Source organism: Melanostigma gelatinosum (genome assembly GCF_949748355.1).
Source record: "Melanostigma gelatinosum genome assembly, chromosome: 18".
In the NCBI taxonomy this organism is placed as follows: domain Eukaryota; kingdom Metazoa; phylum Chordata; class Actinopteri; order Perciformes; family Zoarcidae; genus Melanostigma; species Melanostigma gelatinosum.
In genome coordinates, this window is record NC_136651.1 from 7,353,120 (window position 1) to 7,372,755 (window position 19,636).

The 19,636-nt window shown below is 42.6% G+C and overlaps 1 protein-coding gene across 2 annotated transcripts in view; it reads left to right on the forward strand.

The window, feature by feature from the left end:
• Positions 1 to 6,594: 6,594 nt before the first annotated feature.
• znf462 (zinc finger protein 462) overlaps positions 6,595 to 19,636 on the forward strand; it is a 45,376-nt gene continuing 32,334 nt past the window's right edge. The window contains exon 1 of one of the 2 annotated variants that reach the window (XM_079289626.1): positions 6,595 to 7,294. The gene's annotated coding sequence lies outside the window, so the exon portion shown is untranslated. Of the gene's footprint in view, positions 7,295 to 13,396; positions 13,429 to 19,636 lie in introns of those variants that run through there. The other variant, XM_079289627.1, reaches the window with a different exon arrangement.

Below are 19,636 nucleotides of genomic sequence, written 5' to 3' on the forward strand. Positions count from 1 at the left end.
GATTTCATGGCTCCCCAGGCGCTCTCTCCTTCTTTCAATAAGGTGAAGTCCAAGGCTTTATCCATCCGTCAATGGGCCAGGGGAACAGTGGATGCAGCAGTTTTTAATCCTAGAGATGCCACTGTCCACTGTATGCTTGGCTGTTCCCTGATAGGAGGGCCTCCTTGCACAGCTCTCACCTGGGGACGTTTTAGTTCCTGTGGCAGAGCAAATTTATTGTTACATAGATGGGGATAAAGACCGGGCACCTTGGACACCGCCTGCAGACAGAAACGTGGATAAAAGGATGGAAGGAGAGACAGTTCAGTCGAAACTATGAAATACAAATTCAAATACAGAAGCTTAACATAAAACCTTTTATTCATGAGAAGCAGCTCAAAGTGCTCGACGTAAAACTTGATTTAACAAAACCAAGAGTCTGTAGGGCTGTGCGTTGAGCTAAATGCTAACACGCTCACTATGACAATGCTAGCGTGTGGATGCTAAGCAGGAATAATGTTTACCATGTTAACTATCTTAATTTAGCTTGTTAGCATGCTAACATTAGCTAATAATCACTAAATACAAAGTGTAGCTGCGGCTGATGGGAGGTGATAGGTCAGGGGATCACCAGAGTTATTACAATTAATCCTGAGGGGAACATGAATGTCTCTGCCGAATTTTATGGCAATCCATCCAAAAAGAGTTGTATTCTAGTCTGCTAAAAATGTGAAGAAAATGACAAATAAATGGTTGCACACAAACTAAACAACCTCAGAATCTCTATTCTATAACAAAAGTAAAGAAATATCACAATATCAAATAATAAACTGCAGTTTGATAAATCTTGTATCTTGACATCTTCTTTCTGTTACACCAAACACAAAAGGCTCAGATCATTATCATGTACTATACACTATTGTGCTTGGGTTCACAACAATAAACATAAAAAAAAAAGCCTTAGCTTTTCTAACACGAGTGTGATTTGTCACCTATTCATTTGACTATCTTCCTCTACCTCAGCCACTGGCATACACATGAATGGCTTAGTGGGTAAGGAGTGATCGATTCAGTAAGTTTGAAGAAAATAAAACAAGGTCAACGTTTGCTCTTTGATAAATCAGGGGTTTGAAACATCCACACCACCATCAGAAATGAAAGTATTTTCTGTGCTCTGTCTCTTGAGTGCGCCCCAGAGAATTGCAGGGCAGTGGTTAATGGCATTATCAGAGGCAATCACTTCACTGAGGTCAAGGAATGAGGACTTGAAAGCAATAAAATTCCCCACAATGAGAAATTATCCGCCAACACACACACAGAAACACACACAATGGTATTTCTATTGTGCAAAAACCTATGGCAAAGCACTTTACTCTGAATGAAATCTGCAGAGAACAGTGTCTTTACATGTTGCATTACATTACAGTCATTTAGCAGACGCTTTTATCCAAAGCAACTTACAATTCAGATTCTATATCACATTTCTACACCGTATAGGCACAGCTACGGGAGTCATTTTTGTGGTTAAGTGTCTTGCTCAAGGACACATCGACATGCAACTAGCGGAGCCGGTGATCGAACCGCCGATCCTCTGATTGAAGAACGGTCCTGCGCTCCACTTAGCCACAGTCGCCCACATACTGTATATTTTCAACGATACACAAATCTGAACACAGATCTAACAAAAGACTATAAATGCTACATATTTTAAGCTATGCTGTCAATGTCGGTCAATCCCTTGAGCTGTCAGTCCATCACTTTGGTCCAGATTGAAATATCTCAACGACCACGATGCCGTGAAATGTTCATCCGAACCATGAATGTCCTTTATGAATCTTAATGAGTTTGGTGATCCCTTGACTTTTTTTTATCCACAGGCCAACGTTTTACTCATCCAATGAAATATCTCAACATCTAAAAGCTGGATTGGCACACAATTTTGTACAGATACTCATGGTTCCCAGATAATGTATCCTAGCAAATCATGAGGTCACCATGAGGGTGACATTTGTGGTATGGAATTCATATTTCATGCTAATTAGACAATGTTAGCACACTAATATTATGAACATGTTAAACATTATACCTGATATTAGCAAAACATCAGTTTGTCAGTTTGGGCATGTTGCTATGATGGCGTTAGCATTTAGCTCTTATTTAGTCTAGCCTCACAGGGCTGCTAACATGGCTGTAGTCTTTTAGTCACGAATGTTAGCGACTTCCAGCACAATGTGGAAGAATATGCAGAGCCAGTACTGAGATATCCCATTATACCATTATCTATAATAACTGTCTTTTATTTGATCCGGAATTTGAAATATCAGGAGTTGACTTGTTGATGATCTGAGAAAAACAAAAAGCAACCAGACGTACCCCATTTGTCTGCACTCCAAGTGATTACTCCTGCACACCATCAGTACCATCAGCAACAGAGAAGCAGTCACAGCCAGTCAGCCAAGAGGGAGACGAGACATAAGCAGGAGTGGCAGTGCAATCCCTCAGCCCTTTAGAGAGGTGATACACCCAGCGACACCATCTATAGATTAGAAAAGGACAGCTAAATGAGCTGTGAACTGCATATGCAGATCACTGAACAGCAGAGTAAAGCTAAGTTGGTTAATAGTAATCATAATAATAAATAAAATGTATTTGTTTAGCACCTTTTATACAAGAAATGCAGCTCAAAGTACTTAACAACAAAGAAAAATTGACATTTAATGAATATGTAAACAGGGATAGAATGCCATAACTAATTTAAAATAAGATACAAAATGAAACACACTTATAAACTGCGTACACAAACTGCATTAAAGATTAAAATGGTAAAAATACTTTTATCTACCTTAATGTGTATGTCAACAAATTGCATTTGTTAGATGCTGATTGGAGTGAGTGAAAATGCATATTTGTCAATTGTTTATTCGGTCAGTGAAAAGAATTGTAATGTCGTAAAATGTTATAGTTGTCGTCTGATAAAACCATATATAGCAATTTGCTCTTAATAACTAAAGATGCTCTACAAATACAATGATTAGGAACATTTTGAGTGTTCATATTTTTTGTGAAATGGCAGCATTTTAAAATCTTGGAAGTAAAAACAAAATGCTCACTCTCAGTCCCCTGTTTTGTCTGCCATCACACATTTTTGTGTTCCACAAGATGTATAAAGTGCTCTCATTCAAAAGAGCATTTCAAATTTAGACTGCTGAAAATTGCATTCAGATTACACAGCAGGTATAGGTATTGTTCACTGTGCTATTTTGATATGTAATGTAAGTGCACCGTAATGATTGTGCTGCCTGTTCTCTTTTGATTTGGAGGAAAATTTCACTTCAAGCGACAAAAGCTACAAAAATCCACCCAAACACAGGCTCAGAACCACCTGAAAGACTGAATAGGGTTTTCTTGTTTGACACTTTCCATATTACTTTTTGTCGAGATTTCAGAGATTGTCATTCTTTTCATCGTCCACATTTGCATATTCCTATTCAGAGTCGTGGGGCATGCATTGAGGAGGCGACAGGGAAACGCTTGCCTGTAGGGGAAACTAAAAACAAACACATAGGCCTACAAACCTTTGTGCAACTTAGGGCCTCAAAGTCAACAGTAGTTGCATCTTTAAACTGCTGAAAGTCAGTTGAACACACAAAGGAATGCCATGTGAGCACATGGAGAACATGCAACTTTCACATACAATGGGCCAGATCCAAGAGTGTTTCACAGTGCAGACCTGAGCAAGCCAAGACAACGTAGACATTCATGAAGCATTTCTGACGAGTCAAAGGGCTTATCTAAGTGAAATAGTAATTGAAGCATTAATAATTCATGACCGTTTCTCAATTTAGGCACATGCCATGACAATTTGCTGGATGTAACATCTCTGTCTGAAAGAGCTCGCAGGAAGAAGCTGTTTTCATTTCCATTTGTATCTACATTTGTTATACTTCTGCTTTGTAATTCAAGTGATCTCTCACACAGCAGCTGCGGTGTAATTTAATGGAGAAAATGCAATTCTGGACGAGATGGTGTAGATACTGATGAAAGAAACAATAATATGTATTGCCATTTCTTTCATCATAATCTCTTTAAAAAAAAAAATCCATTTCAATTAAGAAGACATGTCTGTCTTACTGCTGGAGGAATCCCTTCATGCTGCTGTCTGTCTTACCTGATAATACAAAAACAACATTAGAATTGAGCTGGCCGACACAATTAATTTGTATGTGTTCATCGTGTGTAGGCTTGTCTGTGTTTGATGGGGGAGGAAAGAAACAGATAACGTGCAGCACCATCAGACTTGTTGAAGATAGATGTCCATGAAAACTCACACTATCAGGACAACAATCATTATATCTCCTCTGTCCCCTCTCCACTGGCACACAGTGGACCTTTCGTAATGTTCGCTGACCCATACAGGAAGGACTCTGCTGTGTCTAAATTCCAGTCTTGGGAACTTTTCAAGGAGGTGCATTTGAGTTCCAGGAGAGTATGAGAGGATCCAATTCGCCTCACGATTGCTACTAGTTTATAGTTTATATTTGCAAAAACTGAGATAAATAATAAACTGAAGATGCTTGTTTTCAATTAGGGATAACACTTTCCCTGTGGAATGGTGCTACATGGATATCAATGCATCCAAAAAGTCACCGGCCACCTTCTAAATCTGTATCGCACCCCCACTCCCAACCCCCCCGCTCTCCCACCGCTTAGACCATCTGAATCCCTGACGACTGGTCTGTTTTTAGCCAAGCTGGATGGTGGCCTGGCACGGTGTGTGGGGGAGGCCGGACCAGTGGGGATGTCCTGGTGCAGTCTGTCCTCTGCTGTACGCTGGACTCCTGGCCGTCCCATATTAATCAGATTTGCCGCAGCAACCATATGTCCGAGCAGCATGATAAACCCCGGCTGCTACCTGGCACCCACAGGACGCACTGTCAACACAGTGTGTGTGTGTGTGTCTGCATGGGTGTGTGTATTTCACACGTCGTTCCTCCGGAGACATTCCTTCAAAGTTCTGTTGAGACATCGAAAATGTAACGGGCATAAATACGACAGGTGTTTTTGGGGGTTGTTTTTAATGTTTATGTTCTGAGTATAAAAAGCCTGAATGAAGAAAAAGGGCATGAGAGGTAACCCTGAAGGAGGAGGAAGTCATTTCTGGGCCAAGTGATCATTTGCCACAGTGTTTTGGAAATACATGGGGCTATGCACGTCACGTCAACAGGAGAACTGGCACTATGGACCTGCATTTTTTTTTTAAAGGCTCATTCCTGTTTCCATCTGTCACCTCATGCTTAACAGCACATTACATATTTTATATTCCCAGATCCCAAGGTGTCACATATTTTAGACACTGTTTGTATCACATTGTTTAACAGAATTGTTGAGAATCTAGCCCTTGTGTTAGCACTGGTGACACGGATAGGATACAAAGTGATACGAAGACTGACTGAACATCGTTTCTTATCTGAAGCTTCTATTCAATTCCACAAAAAAATGTATTCCACAATCCATAATTCATAACCGAATCTCGGAAGAGGCAACACCAACACTTGTCAAACATGATTAACTACGTCTGTATCTTACACAAATTTAATTCCTCTCTGTGGCTCTGCCTGTAAATCAGCGTACAATCACTAGTGAGCCCGCTCACAAGATTTGTGACTGAGGTTTTTCAGGTGACACAGGCAAGATTATTGTGTAAAAAAAAAAAAACTGTTTCTGGGATTCAAACAAGTTTCCTTCCTTTGATTGAACAAGAAAACTGTCCTGAAGAGTTCACATGCTTTCACATGATGCATCTCCCTCACACAGCAGTGCACATCATACACATCACAGAAATTACGATGCACAGGTGTCAAGAAATAAACATACTGGCATTAAGATCAATATAATGTTATGTATTAGTCTGTTTTATTATCTATTCCAATGATTCTGCAAGAAAAATAAATACATCATAGACCCAATGTAACTTTCAATGCAATTATGCTTTATTATGAACTTAAAAAGTTCCTTTATCTGTTATTGATAAAAGTGAGCTTAACACAATGCAATGCATTCAAATATTGAGTCTTAAGAGTTTTAAATGTAGGAAGATAAGTTATAGTGACAAACTAAGTGATAAAACTGCCATTATGTCAGAAACGTCAGAGTGTGACAAGAAACCTCACATTGTGTAAATAATACAATTACATCCAAGTGCATCATTTATGGTAACAAGCAGAACTAACACATGTTACATTCTTTTCAACAAAAGCCATCAAGGCACTTCAACGTTCTCAGATGACATTATAGCTGCTCAATCATGCAAGGTAGACTCTTCTCCTCGCTGCCCACCCTCCCATGTGTGCCCCTTCCGGGCCGCTCAACCCCCTCCCACCCACCCACCCACCCATCCATCCTCACACTGACACACATCTGAAGCAGGACCCTGCACCTTTTGTCTTGGGCTCCCTCTTTGTTAGCAGCTGGTGGACAGAGCAGCAGCAGCAGCACCAAGTCTACTTTACAGTAACAGTGTAATGACAACACACTGCAACAAATCAGCCATTTTTATTTTCTGAATGAGGGACAGAATAAATGAACACACATGTCAAATGTATTGTTTTGATTTTATTTGAATAAAGACGATAAACCTTCGGGGGAGTGTGACAATGATAATTGGATGGAGGCAGTGTTGAATGGGAGTTCATATATATATATTTTATTATGAATGTAGTTTGATAATATACATTTTATAAAATTGGGATGTGTATTAACACTGTAATATCAAATCTATCTGTCTGTCTGTCTGTCTCTCTGTCCGTCTACTTCTCTAATTGTCTAGTTGTCTATCTGTCTGGTCGAAGTGTGAAGCAGCATCACCACCACCAAAGTGAACTGCAGATAACCCCATGACGTGGCAGACACAGTATGGAAAGCCTATATAAAAATGGTCAGAGCCCGCATGTATCTGGTGGTGGTCTGAGCCGCTGATAAGGCTTTGCGCGCTATCTGACTTCAGTCTAGATGAAGGATGAGCTTCTCAGACATAGACGTTGTCCATCCTGCTGATGCTCCCTCGTCTCATCGTAAACTCTTGTGCACCCTCTGGTGCTTGCTAGTCTCCCAAACTTCTTTGTGTAGCCTGCTTTGCAGATTGTCTTCCTTGTCTGTGTGGTTGCTCATTATTCAGAGACAGACGGATCTCAGGTCATCTGCAGCTGCAGCAAAGGAGAAGCAGGAAAGATGGCGATCATCCATTAGACCGACCGGGCGCACGCATGAAATACGAGGACAACTTTTGGGAGGATCGCTTGAGGAGAAGATTGTACCAGTGAGTTTTTTTCCCCTCTTGCACTATATTTCCAGTTTCGCCAAGATTTCGGCTGGGCTTTCAGGTTCTGCGAGAACGTCGGTATGGTAGATCATGGGATATAATTTGGAGAGCGCCTCGTGAATGACCTGGAAAGAGCTGATCTCCCCAACCCCGTCCTCCTCCACCACCACCGTTTCTCCTTTTAGTCCAGGTCCAGCCGACTTGCGTGAGGAAGCCGGGGCGAGATTTTAGTCGGGTGGGCGCTCCGGCTGGCACCCATGTAGCCAAAGTCAAGTGGGTCTTCTCGCTTCCCAGTTAAATATCCTAGCCAACCTACACCGCTTCCTCGCCATGTCGCCTTTCGGTTTGTTGTCAAAGTGACACAAGGAAATGGACGCGGCGGTGTAAAGAGAGGGTCGCCTGCGTGTTTCGGCAGCGCCGGAGCGGAGTGTTTTGTTATTCTGACATGTCTGGTCAGGGGAATTATTGGCCCCGGCTGTGCGTCCCCCTCTCCGGCCGTGCGTGTTGTTGCGCGTTAGCTTCACGGAGAAGCCATTGCACGGATTGCTCTCCTCCCCAACCAGCCTCCATTAGCGACACAGAGGAGCTGGCATAGCCGCTGGTCCAGTCACGCGCGCACACACACACACACACACTATGAAAGCCATGTCCAGTGTGAGGAAGCTATATGTGCTCTCTCCCCCCCCCCCCCCTGCTCCTCTCAATTTAGAAGAAAAGAGAAACCTTATCTGGTGGCGATTGTGAGTCGGGTCTCCACAGGGTTGGAGCTTGATGGTGGTTGAAATGGTGGCTTTATGTATTTTGATTCAGATGTTTTGCTTTTGCTCTCATTGCTACCCTGTTACCCGCTTGTCCCCTGCACTGTTTGGATGCCTATTTGCTGTCACTGGTCTCAAGTCAGGTATGTCATGCTAGTGGGGCTTCAACCATAAAATGGAGGAAAGCAGATGAGTCTCCAAGGAGAGCCCTGGAGTCACACAGGCAGGATCCCTCACGCCAGAACAAAGGTTGTGTTCATGAATGACATGGCCACAGCCTCCTCCTCCTCCTCCTCCTCCTTCTCCTTCCTCTTCTTCTGCTTCTTTTTCTGCTTTTTTTTCTGCTGGGAAGTTGAGTCTGCTACAGGAAGCAGAAGAACTCTGATAAGTGAGGTTAGATCCTTTAGTGGAGCTCTCAAGGTTAGCTTCAGGAACTTGCTGCTTTTTTACAATTTTTTTTTGCATGATTTAACACAACGTGAACTGTAAATATGTGGGATTTCTTTTGGGTTTGTTGCTGTTGTAGGATCTGCAGATGGCACGTTTGGACTACGTGTGTGATTGTGATGGATGAGGGACACGTGGATGGGATGGGAATTTAAATGCTGAATAATGCAGTGTTTTGGCCATGCAGGTAGTTAATGTTCAACAAAGTAGTCTCGACTCTCTCTCTCCGTCTTCTTCTCTGTGTGTGAGAGAGAGTGAAGTAATCGCTGCAGATAGTGTCTTAAAGGAAGTTCTCAAGATGATTCTCGTTTCTGTTTTTTGGACGAGTTTTTGGGGAAATTAGAGTTCAGCGGCTGTTATCTGCACAAGTTAAGTGTTTATAGTCTTACTCATGATTTGTAGAGGAATTATTCACACAGGAGCTGGAGGACTCTGCTGTTTATTGGGGTGTTATTGTGAGCTTGTACCTATTTGTTTGTTTGCTTCAGGTATATTGAGATACATTAAAAGCTATTTTCGGACAAATTCATTTTTTCATTTCAATACGGTAACGTGCCCTATGTTTTTAACGCAGCCTATGTCCACTGTACAGCCTGAGGGGACTTTTCACACATTATGTCCTAAAGGTGTCTCCTGTCAGGAGACTGAAGGAGGTGTGTTTGCAAGATGTAGTGTGTTCCTGTGGCAGTTACTGTGTGTGTGTGTGTGTGGCTGTGCTACGCTCTGCAGTTCCCCCGGCCACTGTGTGAAATCTTGCTGACAAGGAGACTGTGAGCTTGACACAGTGTGCTGCGACAATGCTGGGGCTGAGAAGAGCAATCAAAATGGTGGCGATGCTCCTTCTCCCTGGCGTGGCAGGGCAAACAGGTTCTCAAGGAGGAGATAGAGGACGGGCGGGCAGGACCTGCTGCGGTCGGCACTTTTGTCACACAGACGGGTGCAATGGATACAGTCTGGTGGACGGTGGATGTTTCTGTACATGAGACGAGTGATTGAACTCTGGATGCGGTCGTGATGTTTCTTTCCACACAGATTGTCTCGGGGATACTGACACGGTCCGCTGTCCTCTGTGCATTTAGAGTTCCCGTAGTAACTTTCACAAGCCTTCAACACATGCTTGACTCTTTCTCAATTGCAAAGCTGATATTGGTGGCTGCTGCTGCTGCTAAGCTAAGCTAATCTGTGTGCTCAGGTTTTCAGTTCAACTCCTGGGTCATGCAGGGCTGTTTGCTTCTGCTGTAGCAGAGAAGACATTTCTAGTTGTATAGTGTAGTGTTGTAGAGTAAGCCAAGGCTGGATTACTAACAGGGCATAGTAGGGAACTACACAGGGGCCCCAGACTCTCATAGGCCCCCTGAAGTCCCCAGGTTCTCTTTGTGGCAATTACTTTGTTGTAATTAGATCAATTACACATTTTTCTGGTAATACACACCACTAAAGAATTTTAAAAAACTGAAAAGCACAGAGCCCGAAGGTGGCTCCTGCATTTATGATCAGAACTTGAACCCCCGTCTTATAGATGGCCTGTCTCTGAAGTGTGCAGCCTAAATGATTCATCGATTATCCCATTAAGGATTTGCTGCTTCTCTCTGTTTTACATTATTTTAAACGCATATAATTGTGAACCATTGCTTATGTTGGTAAATTAATATGTTTGGATTTTTGGACCTGTTTTTCAGGTGAAACGAGACATTTGGAAATGTGACCTTGGGATGTGGAAAATTGGCAAAAGGATTATCCAAGAAAATAATCACAAGTTGCAGTCCTACTAAATTGGAAATGAATATCTCAAGTATTTCAGTTGAGAAACAAGGGAGTGTTTGATCAGTTTAATCCAACTGGCATAAAGCCAACGTAGGGCTTGGTTTTCCAGTGTAGAAATACTGGTTGATTTCTTGAACTTTAGGCAAAATGCATCTCTTCTTCCATCATCTTTATATTTCTAAAGCTGCTGTTATGAAACATACTCTATTCATCATATTTCTACAGAGCATCGGGTTATTAAATTGACCGTTGTAGCTTCAATTGTAGTTTCATGGTCCAAATTGGTGACTGACTGAATATTTGTATCAAAACTGAAGTACTGCAAAGGCAAATCCAAATCAAAGTGGTTTACTTTTACCTCCACATACCATATTTCAGTGACATTTCTGACTGCAGTTCAGCTTCAAGGTGACAAGGCAGAACTGAACTATAGATACCTTTAGCGCAAACTTTACACAACTGGATTTTTGCAAGGTATTTCAGGATTACGCTTAAAAAGCTCGACAGAGAGGACAGAGGATTAAACAAGACTGCTGCGATGGTTTGAACGCTGGAAGGAAGTGGTTGTGAAGCTCATCACTCACTCAGATACTCTTTCTGTGTCTGTTGCATACACACACACACACACACACACACACACCCCTCCCTCTCCCCCACTCACTCACTCACATTGGGTGATGCACTCCTCCATTCTTCTCTACCTGGGGCAGTGAAGAAGGCCAGGGAGACGCACAAAAGCAAATTGAAATGCTCCAGTGAGTGCTTTCTTGACATGATGCATGGCCCATGAGATGCAGCCGGGCTCTGCTGCTACACTTGAATGTGCTGAAACACACAGGCCCCACATCCAAAACACTATATAGTCATTACAGCACAGCTAAAACCTCACCACTTTCTGCTTGCATTTGACCGACCTTCTACACTCCTGAAACATATTTCGTTCGTGATTCAGAGATTTGCTTTAGATGTGAAAGCACAACATTGTTACAGTACAAAACCCGCCAGGATCCTCTGAATTATTTAATGCTGTGTAACTAGGTATAGGCCTATTTGAAAAACCAAAAAGCAACATGGTGTCGGGGTTTAAATGGAACAAGGAAGTGGCTCGCTGGTGGTGTCATTCCAGTTGCCGTTGTCGGTTGCCACGTTACGCTGCTGCAGAACTGGTTCCTCCTCTCTGCTTTCCATCAGAACATCAACAGTTCAACATCACCTTCCCCCTCCTGGTAATACATGCTTGTAGCTCAGCACAGCTCACAGTTGTGTCTTATGTAGGGTGCTAGTTTTGATAGAAAATGAAGACTTCAGGTATAAAGTGGCCGAGGTGATGAGAGAGTTTGTCCGGTGAGATCAATGAAGCCGTCGGAGCAGCACACTCAGGTTTCCAGCCTGAATTCAGGATTCATGCCCTTCTCTTAAAAGACACAGTGAACCAACTCTGTCAGCCTCGATCGGCCTGTGGTGGGGAAAAAAAAATCCTGAATTCTTTGGAGACGCCCGTTCCTTGGGCAGTGTGGTGCCACCGGACAAGGCCTTCATTGAGCAGAAACAGGAGTGGTCTTGTAGAAGGGATCCACACTGGCTCGGCCTACGAAGCAACAGAGCTGTCCAAGGACGATTAATTATTTAGGAGCTTGGAAAGGAGGTCTCAGTGGTAAGTTAATATTGATGGGTCTCTCATCTTTCCCTTCTCAAACTTGTTGAGCTGCCTCAAGAGGTCAGTTTGGCGACCCTGGAGAGGAACCTCACCTCTTCCCTTCTTAGATAAATGTACCAGTAGCTTTAAAAAAAGTTGTCTTTCCTCCAACGTTCCTGTGAGCAAACCAGACTGAATTTGACCTTTCTGCCTTTTTAAAAAATTGTTTCCTGTGTCCTCTTTTGGTCACTCTGAAGTACTCCATCCTGACTAGCTTGTAACCTCACCCACTCCCTGTAACTGTAGCAACTGCCATGTCAGGCTTATAAGGAAGTCAGCATTGCAGTGTTTTCTGGCAGTTGTCCACTGAGCACCACGTACAAGAAACCCTTCAGTGCATCTCACAGCCTTCTTTCTTTTTTTGGTGAATCGGTGGAATTGGACACTGCATGCATATTTATAGATTAAAAGAAAACAATGAGGCAAGAGCATTCGGTGGAAGATGGTTTTCCTCATTGTGAGACAGAAGACATAGTCGCAGCGTACAAATACTACAATTTACTGGGTTGGAGTTTGGTTTGAGAGCTGACCTTAGTCTGTCTTCCCAGTTATCCGTATATGTTCTCTGAGATGATACTGTGAGACAGCAGCAGATTGAGTCATGTCAGGAAATGGTTTCCGAGGACAGATGGACTACAAGGCTGTGTGGAATGTAAGGTTTCCTGGCGTGATTGTCTTTGTGGAAAAACACTTCCTGGTTTCTCTCCGAGATCGGTCCTTGGACATCCTTCACTTGCCCGGCTCCTCTGCGGTTGTTTATTTAGCCCATGAACTTGTGCGTTTCAGTTTGAGGACGTCTGAATAAAGCATGCTTTCAGCCCCATAGCTGTGACTGAGAACATTTGTGGTTTATGTATTGTGTGTGAAGCAGCAGATGCATTTGGTCTTTTCTCGCTGTAGCCTACTTGTGTACAGTACTTGATGGAGTTTGTTTTTCTGAGAATTTTTCTTTTCAAGCTCGAGGGAAGAAACCTCTTGAGGAAACCAAATATATCTACCTATTCCTCCCAATATAAAACTGTAAAAATAATCACGCCTAAGGCGATTAATTAAATTGTGCACTTAATCATTTTTGGATGGAATATTTAATCATGTTGCTAAGGGGTTGCCCCAAGTTTTATCTTTTATGCGTTTCAGTCTCGAAAAACATGTTTGTACCTCTCTAATAGAAGCACGAAAACATGTTTGCTGTAGAACATGTTGGGTCACCTGGGTTTGATGTTATCTACAGACGCTTACACATGTTTCCTGAAATGTCGGTATGCAAGCTCCGTATTTAGATGCACAGTCCTCGGGTCTCTCTAGGACGTTGTCTTCAGCTTGTGAGGAACAGCAGAGCCTCGCTCTAGGTCGTCGTCTTTTTCAGCGAACAAAAAAAAAAAAACCACACACATCTCACTTCTGCTTTTGCCGACTGCCATGACAGTCAGCAGAGGAACAGACAGGAGGGGAAGCTGCTCGCTCAGGTCTGTGCTCTTAAAGCTAAACACTACCATCTGTGTAACGAGATAGCAGAGCGAGCAGAGGCAGCAGCTCCACTCAGCTGAGCAGGACAGTCAAGTCAAAGACCTTGAGGAGCACAAAATGGTGGACGGCCATGCCACTGATACTCCAGCGTGATTGGCAGTGTCTCCTTGGCCACAGTGGGGCAGGCTGCGTGAAATGGAGTCCTCTCTGTGGAGCCTTGGCCCAGCCTCAGCTCTGATGCAGAAGATAATTCTGTCATCCCCGAGAGAGAGAGAGAGAGAGAGAGAGAGAGAGAGAGAGAGAGAGAGAGAGAGAGAGAGAGAGAGAGAGAGAGAGAGAGAGAGAGAGAGAGGTGACTGGACTAAAAGAAGGTTGAGCTTCCAGATAACTCGGACCATGCTCGTCTGGTTGCTTCCACCTATTATCCTCACTCTACTACTTGATTGCCTGGGTTCTGACTTCTGCTATTAACTGCATTTAAAAAAAATATTTGGTGCTTTTTGCATTGAACAAACATGCAGTGGCTAGAAAAGCAAGATTAGCTTAGATGAAAAGATGCATTTTTTGGTTTGGTAACAGGAATGAAGAGAGCGACTATGTGAGCGTATTCATTATCTAACCTTCACACCGAGCAGGCTTTAGCTGAGGGATTTACCAGCCCTCTGTTTTTGTTGCTTTGTGAAAATTTCAGGCTTGAAGGTCACATAAATATCCCTGAAGGTTCATGATTAAAGGTAAATGCAGAAGATGTAACAGACTGTAAGCGGCTACATTTTGAATGGAGTGGTGTTTCTTTTTTTTTATGGCAAATTTTTAACACGACAACCCGAAGATGGGCATCAACGCTCGTCTCCTCTTAATCTGCTTGGTCATTATCTTCTCTGCAAAAGAGGGCAACTGCTGCTACTGAGTGCTCTGTGTTGCAGTCGTCCCCCTTTTCGGATGTAACAGTCTCAGCCCTTTGCTAAACACAAAGGCTACCCTTGGAGCAAGGTTACTTGTACCATGATGGCCATGCTTCTTTCTTCTTCTTTTTTGGGGGGGGGAGCAGCTTTAGTTGTTACTATGTTGCAAATGAGCAAATCGGATTTCTTTGATTGAGAAAGGAAATGTCTTGTTTTGCAGAGACAGACATTTGAAGAGGAACATGAGTGCAGCGATTTGAAGTATTAAAGGCCGTCTGACTGGATGGGTGATGTCAGGTTACCATCTGCCAGAGAGGGACGGACTGACCTTGCAGTATGGACGACGCAGACATAAAATAGAAAACTATCGTCTCTTCCTGGGATTTGCATGGTATTGCAACTGGCAGCGATAGTGATGGCATTTCTCTCTCTTTCTGTCTCTCGTTTTGATGTGAGGTCTTGCTTGAATGCCTCAGTCAGCAGAGAGTACTTTGAAGTCCCAAGATCGAAATCCTTCAACCCTCTTCTCTGCTTGTCCTTTACCACTGATGTGGTACATGTTTGTATCACTTTGATATTGAATCAGAACTTTGTTACATTTTTGTTCTAATTTGTTGTCATTTAGTCTTTATTACCGGAGCGCATTTTGGCATAAGACAGAGAAACGCTCATCGACAATGGAGAGGGAAGCGTAGGGGCCGGATAAACACCAAAGTTTCACTACAATGGATGAAATAAGACTTCAGGCTAACCCAGCGACGGGAGGTCGGTGACGGTTGTTCCAACATTTTTACAGAGTTGCGTCTCCGTCGTGGCATCCCGGATCGAGCTGCACTTGACGAGCTGACCGCAGGACAGAGCGCCGGACTCCGGTTGGACGGGAGGAGGTGGACTCTGTTTCTGCGTCAATGATGCTTGGTGCTCAAACATAGTCAGAGTTGATGGAAAATGTTTCACTGGTGTCAAATTTTAAGATGTCAGCCATATTGACCAGAGCATGTTTTTACTGGCGTTTTTTTTTTTTTTTTTTTCGTGTAGCAAATGGACTACACCTGCATTTCGTTGTGCAACCCTGTGTTACATAATCGCAAGAGATTATCCTTGAATTGAAAAATAATTCCGCTCTGCTTCCCCTTCATTTTGTTCCATCAGACCTGCATTCAGTCAGCTTGATAGGATGGTGGGAAGCCTACATAATCGTTTCCTTAACACCGACTCTTTAAGGGTCGCCTGGGCCTGCAGCTGTGAGGTGTTTCTTTTTAACTCCTCTGGATGTGACACCAGTGAAGGTCAGGCTGCAGACAGATCAGCAAAGCTTACTGGTGTAGCAGCGTGTGAAAGGCTATGCACCTGTATTTACCAGTCCTCAGAGACAATCGGGGATTACTGAGCTGGTTCCTTGAATGTTCACCATTAATTTAGTTAAAGTAACCAGTAAAAGAAAGTTGAACACGAAAGTTTGTAGTCCCTTTGTGCATAAGCAGATACCTCGTAAACCCAGGGTTATTATGAAAGACTCTGTTAGTTGCAATGGAAATCAAGCAGTGGGCTACTTTTGTTAAAGTGAAGTGATTCTAATTAGATAAATCATCTATTTTCAGTGAATGTCAAAGTGTGCAGAGACGAGCATGGACTGCAAGGAGCAATTTCTGAGATTCAGACATAAAATAAGACCCTTTGATTTTTATACTGCAACAAACTAGAAGACTTAAAGCAATGATGGCACTACTAGGACCTAATCTACCGGTGAATCAGGTCCTCTTGCTATGATGGATGGTCAAGTAAAGAGGAAGCTCTACCAAGAGAAAAACTACCAAGAGGCCAAAAGCAAGCTAAAAATAACAGAAGGACTGAATAGCAGAGTTGATCCACAACATACACTAAGCAAGAGTTTCATGTGTTCTTTGCACTTCTGAGCTGAGTGGTAGGACTACTTCCCACCAAAAACTACATGTTAATGTTGCAATATGTGGCCCATTCCCGTGTCAGGAAATAGAACTTGTGATCTGACGAAACCAAAGTAGAATGTTTTGATCTTTATGTAGAGCAATTGCACATTGAGTAGAGGTCAGACAATGCCTACCGTAACGCATGGTGGGGGCATATTTAGGCAAATGTTACAATTAACTGTTAAGAAGTAAAAACACACTGTGAAGGGGTCAAATTTAAGACAAAAACACGGACAAGACCCAGACTGGACAACTCCGTGGTAGCGACCTGTCATTCACAAGGTAGCCCCGCCCTAGGGCATATCTCGCTATATCTTCTATTTTACTCAGAATAGGACCACTTCCTGTCTCCAAAAAAAAACACTGCAGTCAAAAGGGGCAGTCCTAAATCATGGGCGGACCTTTTTCTCCATTTAAAGCAATCTTTTGCTAAACAGCGGCAACACGCAGCAGTTACAGGATGAGGGTGAACGCTAAATTGTAGTTTCACTGTAGCAAAAGTAGAGACTCAATTAAATTAGTTAATGAGTTTGCTAACGGAAATTAGCCACCATAAGCTACTGGTCAGACCAGACCAAATAAGGCTGTTGTGGCAAAACCCTTGAATGTGTTGAACTGATCAAGGGTGCGTTTTATTTCTTATGAATTCCGCTTTTAATTCGTAAGAGCTTTATTGCAGATTTTTGCTTCACATCAACTATTCAGATGGATATAAGATGAAGCAGTGCTGGAAGAATGTTCCAGTGTTAGCTGGTGAATGGCTGACCTACTTGTTTTGATGTCGTACGCTTCCTGAAACAGATTTGTTGTCAGATTAACATCTATGTTTCTCGTCAGGTGGCTGGAAATAGTTTATGACTCTGTTGATGATTTGGGCCACTCTCATCAGTGACTTCAGGCCCATCCACGCTTGGTTGAGTCATTGTTAGCGCGATATGGTCTCAGGATGTACTGCATAGCTGGTGATTTAGCATAATGTTGTCGCTCAATCTGCCATTTTTATTCCGCATATTGACCTCCAGAGAATAAAAACTAAAACTGAATCCAAATGAAACTTTTATCAGAGCAGGAATGTACCCTAAAGTTTTTATTTTGAGTTTCATACTTTAAGCTTTAAGTAATTAAAATCAAAACATTGCGAGTTAAAACGTATGCCAGCAGTTAGCGTGCGTGATGGCGATGCTGTTGTATTTCCAGCTGCATTCTGCTTTTTCTCCGTTGTATTTCATGCCATTCCCCTCCCTATCATTCCATTCCAGCAGATGTCTGATGAATGTCATGACAAAACGTTTATACCGAACACTATCGATTGCTCACATCTCCTCTGAAAAGGCCCGGTCCATTGATCCGCCAGGTTGGATCGATGTGTATTCAGACTTTCTCAAATAAGCAGCAGAATGTGATCACATCATTTAAGGAAGCTCTCAGCTCTGCTCAGAGGCAGGGGGGGGGGGAGGTCACTGTCCAGCTATATATATTTATCTATATATATCTATATCTATAAAGATATATAAATCACATGTTCATCACATGTTTAAAAAGGTCAAATGTATCTATTTTTGTGTATAAAATCAAGCTAAATGCTAATATGCTGATACCTGGCAGGTCTCGTATTTTGCTATTTAGCGCTAAACACAAACTACACTTGAGGCTGATGGGAGTGTCGTTGGTAGTACTGATACCTCCCCCACTATTCATTGTCTGATGTATCCTTTTAACATGAAGACGTAGTTTACTGTAAACTTTGGCGTCTTCTTGTAGCAGGAACACGTCTGAGTGCAGGGGGGGGGGGGGCATAACAACAGTGTGAGAATCGGTTTAAATCAATCTGCTTTTCATGAAAAACTGTAAAACCCCAAAAACCGACGAGCAAAAGCGCAGCGCTTACCGACAATGTCTCTACCGTTACATGCATACTGAAGCAATGGCCTGTGCAGTGGTGTTGTTGTATCTGTCAATATGTAATTCTTCCGTGTGGGGATTAGGCAGCAGCACAGTATTGGAATATGAAGGTCAGTCAGGTTGGACCAGCTTTTCTCTTTTGAACCAGTGTTGTTATCTGCTACAGTGCCGACAGATAAAAGCCCAGATAAAAGTCCACCGTGAGCCAAGGAGAGTGTGAGCCGCACGCAGGCCAAAGAATCACTACAAACCTGGCTCGCATTTGAGGGCACCAAACCTAATCTGAACCAAAGTAACTTCCAAAGCAGGTATTAAGAAGTTCTTGTGGGGTTCTTTTTAATGGATAAATGCTCAGTGACATATTCAATGTGTGTTTTGAGACCTTCAGGTGAGGCAAAAGCTATGAAGAAACCAAGACAAGTTGACGCTGGAATTCAGACCTTTGTGCGTATTCGAGGTGGTGATGGTGTTGGTTAACTGTGTGCATGCGCATGTGTATTTGCTTTTCTCCAATGAATGCTGTTCATGCTTGGCTAACAGAAAGTATAAGCACATATGGCTGCATGTTAGCAGACAGTGGGTCAGTCCAAACGTTAATTATGCTTCCTGGTTACCCTTTGGCTGTGGTTTCAGTGCCTGGTGAGGCCCTATGTCTGTTCACCATAAATAAGACAGCAGGAATGGGCCTAAAATTACATCATACATGTGTTATGGCTCCATAACACCAAACAACGAATTTGAAGACCCCACTTTGGGTTCTGGGAAATTATAATAGTGTGTCATTTTATGCTTTGAATTTCATTTGAATAATAGTTTCTTTAAAAATGAATGACATACAGAGCTGTAATAAAATTGAATGTGAAGTAGTTGCAGATTTGTTTGTGGTTAGAAGGGATACTAAGGTGAAGTGAGTTTGCTACAGCTCAAATAGAAATGGCGTGTCAAGATTTTTTTTTTTACAGACGTGGAAGGAGTGACTCAGTTGTCCTGACCCTCTGTGGCTGTATTTGCAGCTCATTGCAGCCGGGATGGTAGTGGCAGTCAGTGGGTCTGAACCTGTGTTGGCGTTCCGTCTTTGTAAGCCTGTTTTCAATCTGTTTTCAGGAGTTGATATAGTTAGAACCATGTCAAGTCTAGCCCAACATGCTGTCCTCTTTGAACAGATGTACTCCCATGTTGGAATTTAAACTCAGGATAAAAAAAGATTATGCAGCTTGCATGTCATTTCTGTTACAAACTGTAAAACCTGTGGGGAAAATTGTACTGAAGTAGTTCTAAAAAAAAAAGCAAAAAATATTCAGTCACACTTTAAGTTCGTCACGTGAAAGATACTTTTGTGTGCGTGTTTGTGTTTTCAGACAGAGAGCACATCAGTCGTTCAGCCTGCAACCAATAATATCTTTGCCATCGATAAATCTGTCAAATTAATTGTTTCGGTCTGTAAAATGTCA